General features: G+C 35.8%; 1 long non-coding RNA gene across 1 annotated transcript; it reads left to right on the forward strand.

Annotated features, from left to right (window-relative positions):
* Nucleotides 1-4538: 4538 nt before the first annotated feature.
* LOC109198098 (uncharacterized) lies at nucleotides 4539-7339 on the forward strand. Its single transcript, XR_002059068.1, has 3 exons — nucleotides 4539-4549; nucleotides 6140-6171; nucleotides 7119-7339. It is a non-coding gene; the product is annotated as an uncharacterized LOC109198098 (long non-coding RNA).
* The last annotated feature ends 3492 nt before the right edge of the window (nucleotides 7340-10831 follow it).

A 10831-nucleotide genomic window follows, 5' to 3' on the forward strand; every position in this document is an offset into this window, starting at 1 on the left:
AAAGTTATCTTGTTTCTGCTAAGTTACAATATTTATTCTAATTTCTGCTGCTAAGTTCTGCTATGTTATTGTATTTCTGCCAAGTATTATGTTTTCTTTACGTTATTGCAGTTCTGCTAAGTAATTACATTTTTGCTAAGTTCTTATGCTTCTGCAAAGTTATTACAATTTTTTGCAAAGGTTTTACAACTTCTGCAACTTTTCAGCTTTTTCAGCTAGTTTCAGCTGACAGCTTCAGCTTTACAGCATCCACACTGCATTTTCGCAGGAAATGCAAATTTTTCTAGTTGTGTGGATGCTGGAGGCATCCACACTATTGAGTTCCTGTTTCTCTTTATTCTTTATACTTTATTATTATTATTGTGTGGATGCTTTAAGCATCCACACTATTGAGTTCCTGTTTCTCTTTATTCTTTATTATTATTATTATTATTATTATTCTAGTTGCGTTCCGTACACTTTTTGGCACTTAACTACTTCCACAATTTTCAGCCGATTTTCACCGTTCAAATTTTAAACTATTCTACTATTTCTGCTAATGTACGCAATATCTTTTGGTATTTTATACTATTATACTTTTTAAAATATTAAGTTTTTTTCCTTTAATTTGTCCCATTGAAATGAATGGGAAACTTCCACAATTCTCCTAAAACTTGCTTGTTTTTGAAACTTAACTACTTTGTCATGTTTTCACGTAGAACAACCATTCAAACTTTAAAATGTTCTCAAATTATTGGGCTATTTAGGAATAAATCAGCTTTTTCAAATCTTTTACCGTTTTATTTTTATGCCTCTTAAAGTTTTGAGTTGCAAAATTGTGATTTTTCAGAAAATACATGCGTTGTTATGGTTGCTATGCACTTGGCTTCCAGTGTGCCACTGTAGGTTTCGCAGTCTTCACTTCATGTCCAAACAACTTCTTGCTACTTGCTCAATTTTCACTCAACTTCCACAAATTATACATCAAAACATAGGTATTTTTGCTGGCTTTCAGAAAATGTCACTATCATGGTTGTGAGATTTATAGAATTTTGGCAAATCTCCTCAGACCAACACAAAGTCTTAAAACTCTCCATAGAAAGTCAATGGAGAGTTTGTTCAAAATCACCGCTTGATTTCTGTAATGAGAGGCATTTTCGAATCGTCATATCTCCTTAACGAAGCGACATTAAGACATGAGGCTTGTCCCGGTATATCTTCAGACACTCCTGACGCTCACAATTCAAGAATTTTTTTCTCACCTATTACCGTTCTTAAATGAGTTAGACTTGTTTGAGGGTAGGAAATTCGTCCTTCGCTCAGATTTCTTCAGATTTCAAACTCTGGAAATGAACCACTTTTTTCTCTCGTCATATCTTTTTAATGGATTTCCACAGAGACCTGAAAATTTCCATGATTGTTCACCAAAGCCTGCTGTCTCTTACGGTGAAAGAATGATATTGATACTCCAAATAGATTTAGAGTTAGAAAGCGTTGTTTGAGGGCAAGTCAAGGCAGTTTTTGCTTTGCTCTACTCAGTTATGGTGCATTAGAAGTCAAATATCTTTAATAATTCACATTTTAATGATAAATTGTCAACACTTTAAGATTCCCCGATCTCTTCTGAACAAAACGGTGTAAGAATGACCGTTCTAGCCCCTACGGTTAGGAAATTATGGTCATTTGTTTGAGGGGAGTCGTCATTATGAGAAATAGACTGCAAAAATCCTGTGTCTCTCTGTGCTACGTGCACCTGTTTTGGCGGGAAAAAGTGCACAGGCTCTCTGATTGGTGGATTCAAATTTAGCAGCTCCCAGGCTGCTTGACTGACCTAGAAACTTACTTCTGTCTCCCTGTGTGTGTGTGTGTGTGTGTGTGTGTGTGTGTGTGTGTGTGTGTGAGACAGAGAGCGAGAGAGAGAGAGAGAGAAAGCCTTTTTATGGGATGATCTCATTGTAAGATTTAAATTCAATATATTTAGACTGGTTGACTGAATTGGATCTTGTGTGTGTGTGTGTGTGTGTGTGTGTGTGTGTGTGTGTGTGAGACAGAGAGCGAGAGAGAGAGAGAGAGAAAGCCTTTTTTATGGGATGATCTCATTGTAAGATTTAAATTCAATATATTTAGACTGGTTGACTGAATTGGATCGTGTGTGTGTGTGTGTGTGTGTGTGTGTGTGACAGAGAGAGAGAGAGAGAGAGAGAGAGAGACTTTTTATGGGATGATCTCATTGTAAGATTCAAATTCAATATATTTAGACTGGTTGACTGAATTGGATCCTGTGTGTGTCTCTCTGTGCATGTGTGTTTCCATATGTATAGATATTTGTGACTGTGTGACTGTTACTTTTTTTTGCTGATTTTTTTTCATTTAACAATTACATTTGAAGGATCCTTAGCATGTTCAGCATTTTTTCAGCTGTCCATTTTGCTTTTCCAGTTTTTCTGTTTAAGTTATTACTATTGTGCTAAATCATATTATTTCTGCTATTTTATAAGATTTGTGGTAAATATAGTATTTCTGCCAAATATAGTATTTCTGATTAATTATAGTTTTTCTACCAAATCATAGTACAGTGTTTTTGCTTTTTTTTAGGATTTTTATAGGATATTTATATTGCTTAATATAGTATTTCTGCTTTTTATAGGATTTGTGCTCAATGTAGTATTTTTGCTTTTTATAGGATTTGTGCTTAATACAGTATTTCTGCTAAATGTAGTATTTATGCTTAATCATACTATTTCTACATATTTTTGCCAGGTCCTCTGTGAGGACTGAGACATTCAAATTTACATATCAGGGCCTGCACGGCTTCCCAGCCAGCCAATCATATCTGAGGTCTGCCGTTTCTTCTCTCGTCATATCTCAGCGACGGAGGTACAAAGAGCAATGAAAATCGCAGTCAAAGGACACCAAAGTCCGCTGATTCACCCAGTAGAAGAATTATGCTTCTAGTCCACCTAGTTTTTGAGTTACACCACGTTTTGTAACTCCAAAAAACGGCGCTCTTTGCCTCTCACCGCGATCTAATTCTGACTGCTCATCACCCTGTTTTCCAGGCACTGGTTCTCTTTCCCAGTGGCACAGTTTGTAATGACACAGGTCTGCAACCCAAAGGTCGTGGGTTCAATTACACCTTGGTTAACATGTTTTTTTTACCTACAATTTACTACACTATCAGAGACCACTAATTCATATTGATTATTTATTACAATTCTGCAAACTTTTATGATTTTTAGCAGCTTTTCTAATATGGACCTCAGATTCTTGTTAACACTCCATGGCACAAATACTGTTCCCTTTAGGCTCTGTGTATGTGTGTGTGTGTATCAATATTTCTCCCATCTTAAAGTATTACTCCTCCATAATTGTATTTTTGTTAAATCAAAGTACTTTTACTACATCTTAGTACTTCTGCTCAATCATAGTATTTTGCCAAATCATGGTTTTTGTGCCAAATCATAATATTTGTGTTATGTTATAGTATTACTACTAAGTGGAGGAATTTCTGTCATGTTACAGTATATGTGCTGATTACAGTATTTCTGTATATTAGAATTTTGGCAAATCTCCTCAGACCAACACAAAGTGTGGAAACTCTGCATAGAAAGTCCATGGAGAGCTTGTTCAAAATCACCGCTGGATTTCTCTAATGAGAGGCATTTTTAAATCGTCGTATCTCCTTAACGCAGCGAAGTTAAGACATGAGGCTTGTGCCAATATATCTTCAGACACTCCTGACGCTCACAATTCAAGAATTATTTTCTCAACTATTACCATTTGGCCATGAATTGGGTTTGTTTGAGGGTAGGAAATTTGTCCCTCGCTCAGATTTCTTCAGATTTCAAACTCTGGAAATGAACCACTTTTTCTCTCGTCATATCTTTTTGATGGATTTCCACAGAGACCTGAACATTTCCATGACTGTTCACCAAAGCCTGCTGTCTCTTACGGTGCAAGAATGATATCGATACTCCAAATAGATTTAGAGTTAGAAGGCGTTGTTTGAGGGCAAGTCAAGGCAGTTTTCGCTTCGCCTCTACTAAGTTATGGTACATTAGAAGTCAATTATCTTCAATAATTCATATTTTAACGATAAATTGTCAACACTTGAAGATTCCCCCATCTCTTCTGAACAAAACGGTGTAAGAATGACCGTTCTAGCCCCTACGGTTGGGAAATTATAGCCATTTGTTTGAGGGGAATCCTTACTGGATAAGGTTTATATATATATATTAATATATTGTCTTTAAAACATCTTTGCAGACTGTCCTGGACTGGTTGTTTGTTTGTTTTTTAGGTCTGGTGAACTCTATCACCAGCTATTTGGTGTTGGTGTTCAGGAGAAGAGCCTTCTAATAATATTTATTCAACTTATAGAATTAAAGTTCTGCTAGCTTTTTCTGTAGCAAATAAATATTGTATAAAATATTTAAAATTACCTACATTTTTGATGTTTACAATGCCCATTGTGTGTAATACTGGAATTTCCTACTACCCGTGAACGCCTCTTCTTTTACCTGACTGGCTGACATCCGCCTCTCCGCACACTTCGTTGAGTCCGCTCTCGGTGAGTGCTGCTGCTCTGTTTCTCCTCTCCTCTCTCCGAAATGTCTATACTCTGTTTGCGCGATTTAACGAGTTCTTGTTAGTGATTTATAAAGCCAGCCGAGGTATAACTCATATTAAAGTAACACAATGGTTGCTTTTTATTGAAAAATTGTCATTTTTGTATGTAAAAGCAGTGTTTGATGAGCTAACGCTAACGACTAGCGCTCTTATGAGACCAGTGTGAAATGAAGATAATTCATTTGACTGTAAACCACGGTTATTGTGTTGTTTTATTAATTACATTTGGTGTGTTCGTGTTTTTCAGTCTGTTAAATAAGGTGCAGTTAGCTCTCTTCACAAATTAGTTAGTTAAAACAGCCTCATTCTTTATGCTGTAAAGTTTCTAAAGAACCCCCATCTTAGATTCAGTGTCAGCTGTCGGCAAGATCAAAGGAGCCATTTTACCGCCTCTGACCGAACACGGGAGAAAAAGAGTCACTTGGGTGCAGGTCTTGTGGGTTAATTAAGAGAAAGGAGGGGGGGAGAAACTGAGGATTAAACATAGGCTTTGTCCCCACATACACGGGTATTTTTGAAAACTGAGATTTTCCGTTTTCATTTTAAAAAACAATCCCGTCCACACGTAAATGCAGAAATGAAGGAAAACGCTGCTAGGAACATGACAAAGCAACAGGTGGTGATATATTCCTAACCCTGTAGAAATGTTGGCCAATCAGAAGTCTAGAAGCCTCGGTGGGAAATAGCAAACGAAGATGGGGCATAAAAGCAAAACCGAGTCATGTGTGTGGAGGGACAGTAACTGTGTGTGTATATGTAAGCATTTAAACACTGCAGAGAGTACAATTAACAAACAATAACGTGGCGCACAGTGTGATGTCAAAAAAGGCGCACATCTTTGACGCTGCGTTTTCTCCGTTTTTCTCGTCCACACGTAAATGCAAAAATGGAGTTTTCGAAAATATCCTGGCAGGCGTTTTTAGAAATCTCCGTTTTCAGTCACCGAAAACGCCGTTTAAGTGTGGACGAAAGGTGCAAACGCATAGAAAAATCTCCATTTTCAAAAGTACCTGTGTACATAGCTCAAGAATAATAAGAACTCCTAAACAGGAGACTTTAGTTTTTAAGAACTGTTTAACAAAGGCTTGTTTGTGCCAACCTAAATCTGCAGCACAGTTTAAATTCTCACTTTGTGGAAAATTAATGAAATAAACAACAGCCCACCTTCACATAAATAAAATATGGCAGTATATTATTATTAGTATGGTACATAGATATTTATTTTAAAACTACAGCATATTTAATGATACTATGTGCAGTTGATAATATTTGAGGAAGTAGAATTTGAATGCAGACCACCTCAAATATTAAAGACTTAAAAATATATCGTGCAGTTTTTCATGTATGAGTGTTATTGCAATCTTAAATGAGATGTAGACCAAAGAAAACAGAGGAGAGTTGTTGTTTGTATTCCAGCTGTAGTAAACAAAGAAGTTTAGTGAATCTTTTTGACAACAGAGAGTGATGCAGTATTGATGCTAATTTGAGTTTTCTGATCCTGTATTTTTGCTCTTTGTCTTTTGTTACACAGAGTGAAATAGAAGCTTGGTTTTGCCTTTGCTGGTGAGTAAACAGTGATTGTAACTGAAGCAATATGACATTGGGATTGTGTAACATGTTTAGCAATTTACATACAATAGTTTGGCTTTTTGTGATATCTTGCCATTTGCTCATGGGCAAAAACACATTTAGGATTTATAAGCAGTAAAGCCCCCCCACTAGACCTCTGAGTGTCCCTAAAAATGTCCCTGTAGTTTAATAGGCCATTTATGTCTAATTTTAATTTTAAAGGCTTATCAAAGCATTTCTGTAGTAATTATTGTTTTTATTACACATGTTAAGGCCATTTGAGACTCTGCAATTAAATTTTGCCCTCTTTAGACTAAAGTGAGTTCATTTTGTCTGAGGTACAGTGCTGGGAAAAGTCTTTCTTCCTTGCAGATTTATTCTGTTCATGCTTTTTTGTCACATGTTTCAAATCATCTAACAGGGATGATATGAATAAATACAAAAAAGCATTTTTAAAGTGATGATTTCACGTATGAAGCAGAGAAAACCAAACCAGAGCTATCTGTTCTAATGTGAGAACATGCTGGTCTCTAATACCCAGCTGTGAAAGCCCTGATAGCAAGAACTACCATCAAGCATTTATAGTATCAAGTATCATTTGTGATTGTTGCATGCTTTGAAACTGTGATGTTATCATTTGATCAAGTGTGCAGTGCGAGCAAATCATTGCTTGTGGTATCTGCTGTGTTATGTAATAGCACCAACGTATAAGAGCTTTACGTTAATGAGGAATTTCTGTGGCTTATTGCAGATTGATAAAACGACACATCACCTTAATAAAGACGGAAATCTTTAATAAGGTTGTTGGGGTGTTTATAGTAAAGCTGTTGTAAACAAAGAATTTAACAGATGTTTTTTTTCACTACAGATTGTGATGCAGTATTGACTCTGATGCTGATTTCAGTTGTCTGATTCTGTATTTTTGTTCTTTTGTTACACAGAGTGAAACAGAACTTCGGTTTTGCCTTTGCTGGTAAGTAAGCAGCAATTGTAACTGCAGTAATATGACATTGTCACTGTGTAACATGTTTAGCAATTTACCTAACGTAGTTTGGTTTTTGTGACATTACCATTTACTGATGGGCAAAAACAAATGGTCAGAATTTATACCTTGTAGCAGCAAAGTCCCCACACATGACCTCTGACTGTCCCTGAAGTTTAATAGGCCATTTATGTCTGATTTTATGTTTGAACACAAACAACTGTTTTTATACAGTTGTTCATGTTCTCCATTTGTTTGTGGATTTACGTAGCAGACACAACTATGAACGCATTTTAGGTGAGTTAGTGTAAGTGGTAGCTTAAACACTTAAGAGCACCACAGTTGTTGATTTATATCTTCACTCATATTCTGCTTATGTATTACATTAAAGTCAGACCACTATAGAAGTATTTTTGCCTGAGTGAATAGAAGTGGTAGGTTGAACTTTTAAGCAATAATAAAAAACTAAGAGAACCAGAGTTGTGAGTAGGCAATGTTGTGTATGTTAAAGCCTGTGTGTAATTTATATACACTAAGTTTAAATTAGTTTCTTAATAATTTGCTTGATATAGTGTGTTTGAAAATTATTATAAAAGGGAAATATTGCAAAATACAAAAAGATTCCTGCCAACAGGTACAATGGAAGGACTGTTTATTATAATTTTTAAGAAATTTTAATTGCAAAAATGGTGTGCCACTGTTGTTACTATGACATGTCAAAATTTACATGTATTTTAGGATTTACATATTCAGATCAGAACTAAAACCTGACGAGGTTTTCCATTGATTCTATGTTTTATTTTATTTTTTTTTAAATGGTATTCAACATTTTTAATCTGAAATGAGGTTAACAGTTGTGGTTTTTCCGCACTTTATTAAGCACTAACTTGTGATAGAAAATGATGGAGCTAAAAAGCCATAATCTGTACCAACAAATATTGGTGCCTCTTCTTTGCACTTCTGTAGTAAGCATGCCTTTATTACACATGTTATCGCCATGTGAGAGTCTGTAACTAAAGTTTGTCCTCTTCAGACTACAGTGAGTTCATAAAGGCTTGAAGAAATTGAGGATTTACTAGTTATTTCATGTCACAGTAAATTGGATTGTGTGTGAAGAGGTTCAACAGTGTAAGTCATTAAACAGTGATCTGATGTGTTTCCTTTCTCTAGGATACTGATCTGATCGTCTCAAGTCTGGTAAGTAAAGGTTTTGTCTGCAGTACAGTGCTGAGAAAGGTCTTTCTTCCTTGCGGATTTATTTTGTTTATGCTTTTTTCACATGTTTCAAATCATCTAACAAGGATGACCTGGATAAATACAAAAAGCAGTTTTAAAGTGATGATTTCATTTTTGAACCAGAACAACCTGGTCTAATGTAAAAACATGTTGGTCTCTAATACCTAGCTGTGGATGCCCTGATAGCAACAATTACCATCAAGCATTTACAGTAACTGGTAATGACTGGTTTACATCACTGGGGGATTTAGGTCCACTATAATTTCAGAATTGTCTTAATTAGATCCAAACAGGACAGTCAAGAAAAGAAAAAGTCATAATTAAGGCCCAATATAGGGTTTTCAACTCATACCAAGTATCTTAATTTCATTAAAGTCCAGACTGATTAGTTTATACCAAGAGTTTTGTTTCATTCATTCATTCAATTGGACTTGCTTGTGTGCTTCAGATCAATTTACTGCTGCAAATCCTAAGTGTGATTAAACTTAAGCCCAGGACCTGATGAGTTGATGGTCCTGAAGGTCCTGAAGTTGTAAAGGAACTCTGGGACATCACAGTAACAGCACCATGTTTGACTGTAATGCTGGTGTTTTTCTCTCACTATAGATGATTCAGTTTAGTGCAGCTAGTCAGCACAGCTCTTGTTTATCATCGAGATATTATTAGGCAACTTGTTTTTGCCTGTTCAGCTACAACATCTGGGAGGGTTTTTGTTTTCTGGGATCTCCAAATCCTTAGAAATCTCTTTGTAAACCTTTACAGAACTATATCTGTTTGTTTCACATTACAGCAGCTCACGACTAGCAGTTTAGGGACAATTAAATATTCACATAGGGCAGGGGTCTCAAACTCCACTCTTCAAGAGCTGGTGTCCTGAAGCTTTTCCACGTGTCCCTGTTACAAAACACCTGAATAACATTTGTAGGTCATTAGTAAGAGTATAGAATTTGACTGTGTGCTGAAGTGGCATCCCCTAAGACTACTCAAATTTAACTAATTTAAGTGTTTGGAAAAATGTACTTCTAAAAGTACTTTTATTACATCATGTTCATTCACTCATGAGCTGCTATAACATGAATCAATGGCTGAATTACCACCTCAGCATGCAGTCAAGTTCTGTAGAGTTTTGCTAATGACCTACTAATGTTATTCAGGTGTGTTGCAACAGGGACACATAGAAAAGTTTCTGGACACCAGGCCTTAAGGACCAGAGTTTGAGACCACTGGTGGTAGGGCATTGTGGATTTCAAAAGCTTCTTTCCTTAAATCACTACCTAGAAACTGCTTTTTGTAATTTGTCATAATGACCTGCAAAATATAGGTGGGATGAAGACATAAACATCAGAAATTTTATAGTGGCCTGATATTTTTATCAAGGCTGTTTTTTGAAAATAATCCTGGCCTAATTTACAAAAGATGAACTGTGTCTGAAAGTCATGTTTGTTTTCTTTGTTTGTTTAAGAAATGTGGGAATCTCCAGCAAAGATCTTACATGCAACAGCTCAGATACAGCACTCATTTCTGTTCTTTTTATCATGACATGATCTACAAAGAAATTATCATCATACTAAATTTTGCTAATTAGGCCTTAATATCAGCTTTGATAACTTTATCATAGATTTAGTGGAGTGCTTATTGCTGTGTATCAAACATGCCCAAATGTGACTGAAATATGTAGAAACTGCTGTGTAGAAACTAGCTGTCTCCAAATTTCTCATTTTGCCAAAATTCATACAGAGTGGCCTGAAACTGTCTGCTCTAACCTCAGTGTGTTGGTTTTGTTGGACCATATAATATTTACAGTAAGTTATTGTAGCAGTACATCTTGGTGTAAGTTTATAGACTCTGTTTGTTTTTATTGTGTCAATAGAATTTGAATGCAGGCCACCTCAAATGTTAAAGCCTACAAACATTCCATACAAGCTATCATTTGTGATTGTTGCCTACTTTTAAATTGTGACATCACCATTTGATGATGTGTGCAGTGCTAGGTGTAGCAAATCATTGGTTACGATATCTACTCTCTTATGTAACTGAACCTAAACTTTGGAGCATTACATGACTCAGAACTTGTGTGGCTTATTGCAAATGGATAAAACTACATATTACCTTTATGAAGATGATAATCTTTATTAGGGTGCAGAAAAAGAAAACAGAGGAGAGTTGTTGTTGTTGTTTGTATTCCAGCTGTGGTAAACAAAGAAGTTTCCTGAATGTTTTTGACTACAGAGAGTGATGCAGTATTGACTCTAATGCTGATTGGAGTTGTCTGATCCTGTATTTTTGTTCTTTGTCTTTTGTTACACAGAGTGAACAGATCTTTGGTTTTGCCTTTGCTGGTAAGTAGACAGTAATGTAATGTTTAGTAATTTACTTACAGTAGTTTGCTTTTGTGTTATCTTGCCATTCACTCATGGGCAAAAGACAAATAGTCAG

Source organism: Oreochromis niloticus, unplaced genomic scaffold (assembly GCF_001858045.2).
Source record: "Oreochromis niloticus isolate F11D_XX unplaced genomic scaffold, O_niloticus_UMD_NMBU tig00002055_pilon, whole genome shotgun sequence".
Taxonomy (NCBI): domain Eukaryota; kingdom Metazoa; phylum Chordata; class Actinopteri; order Cichliformes; family Cichlidae; genus Oreochromis; species Oreochromis niloticus.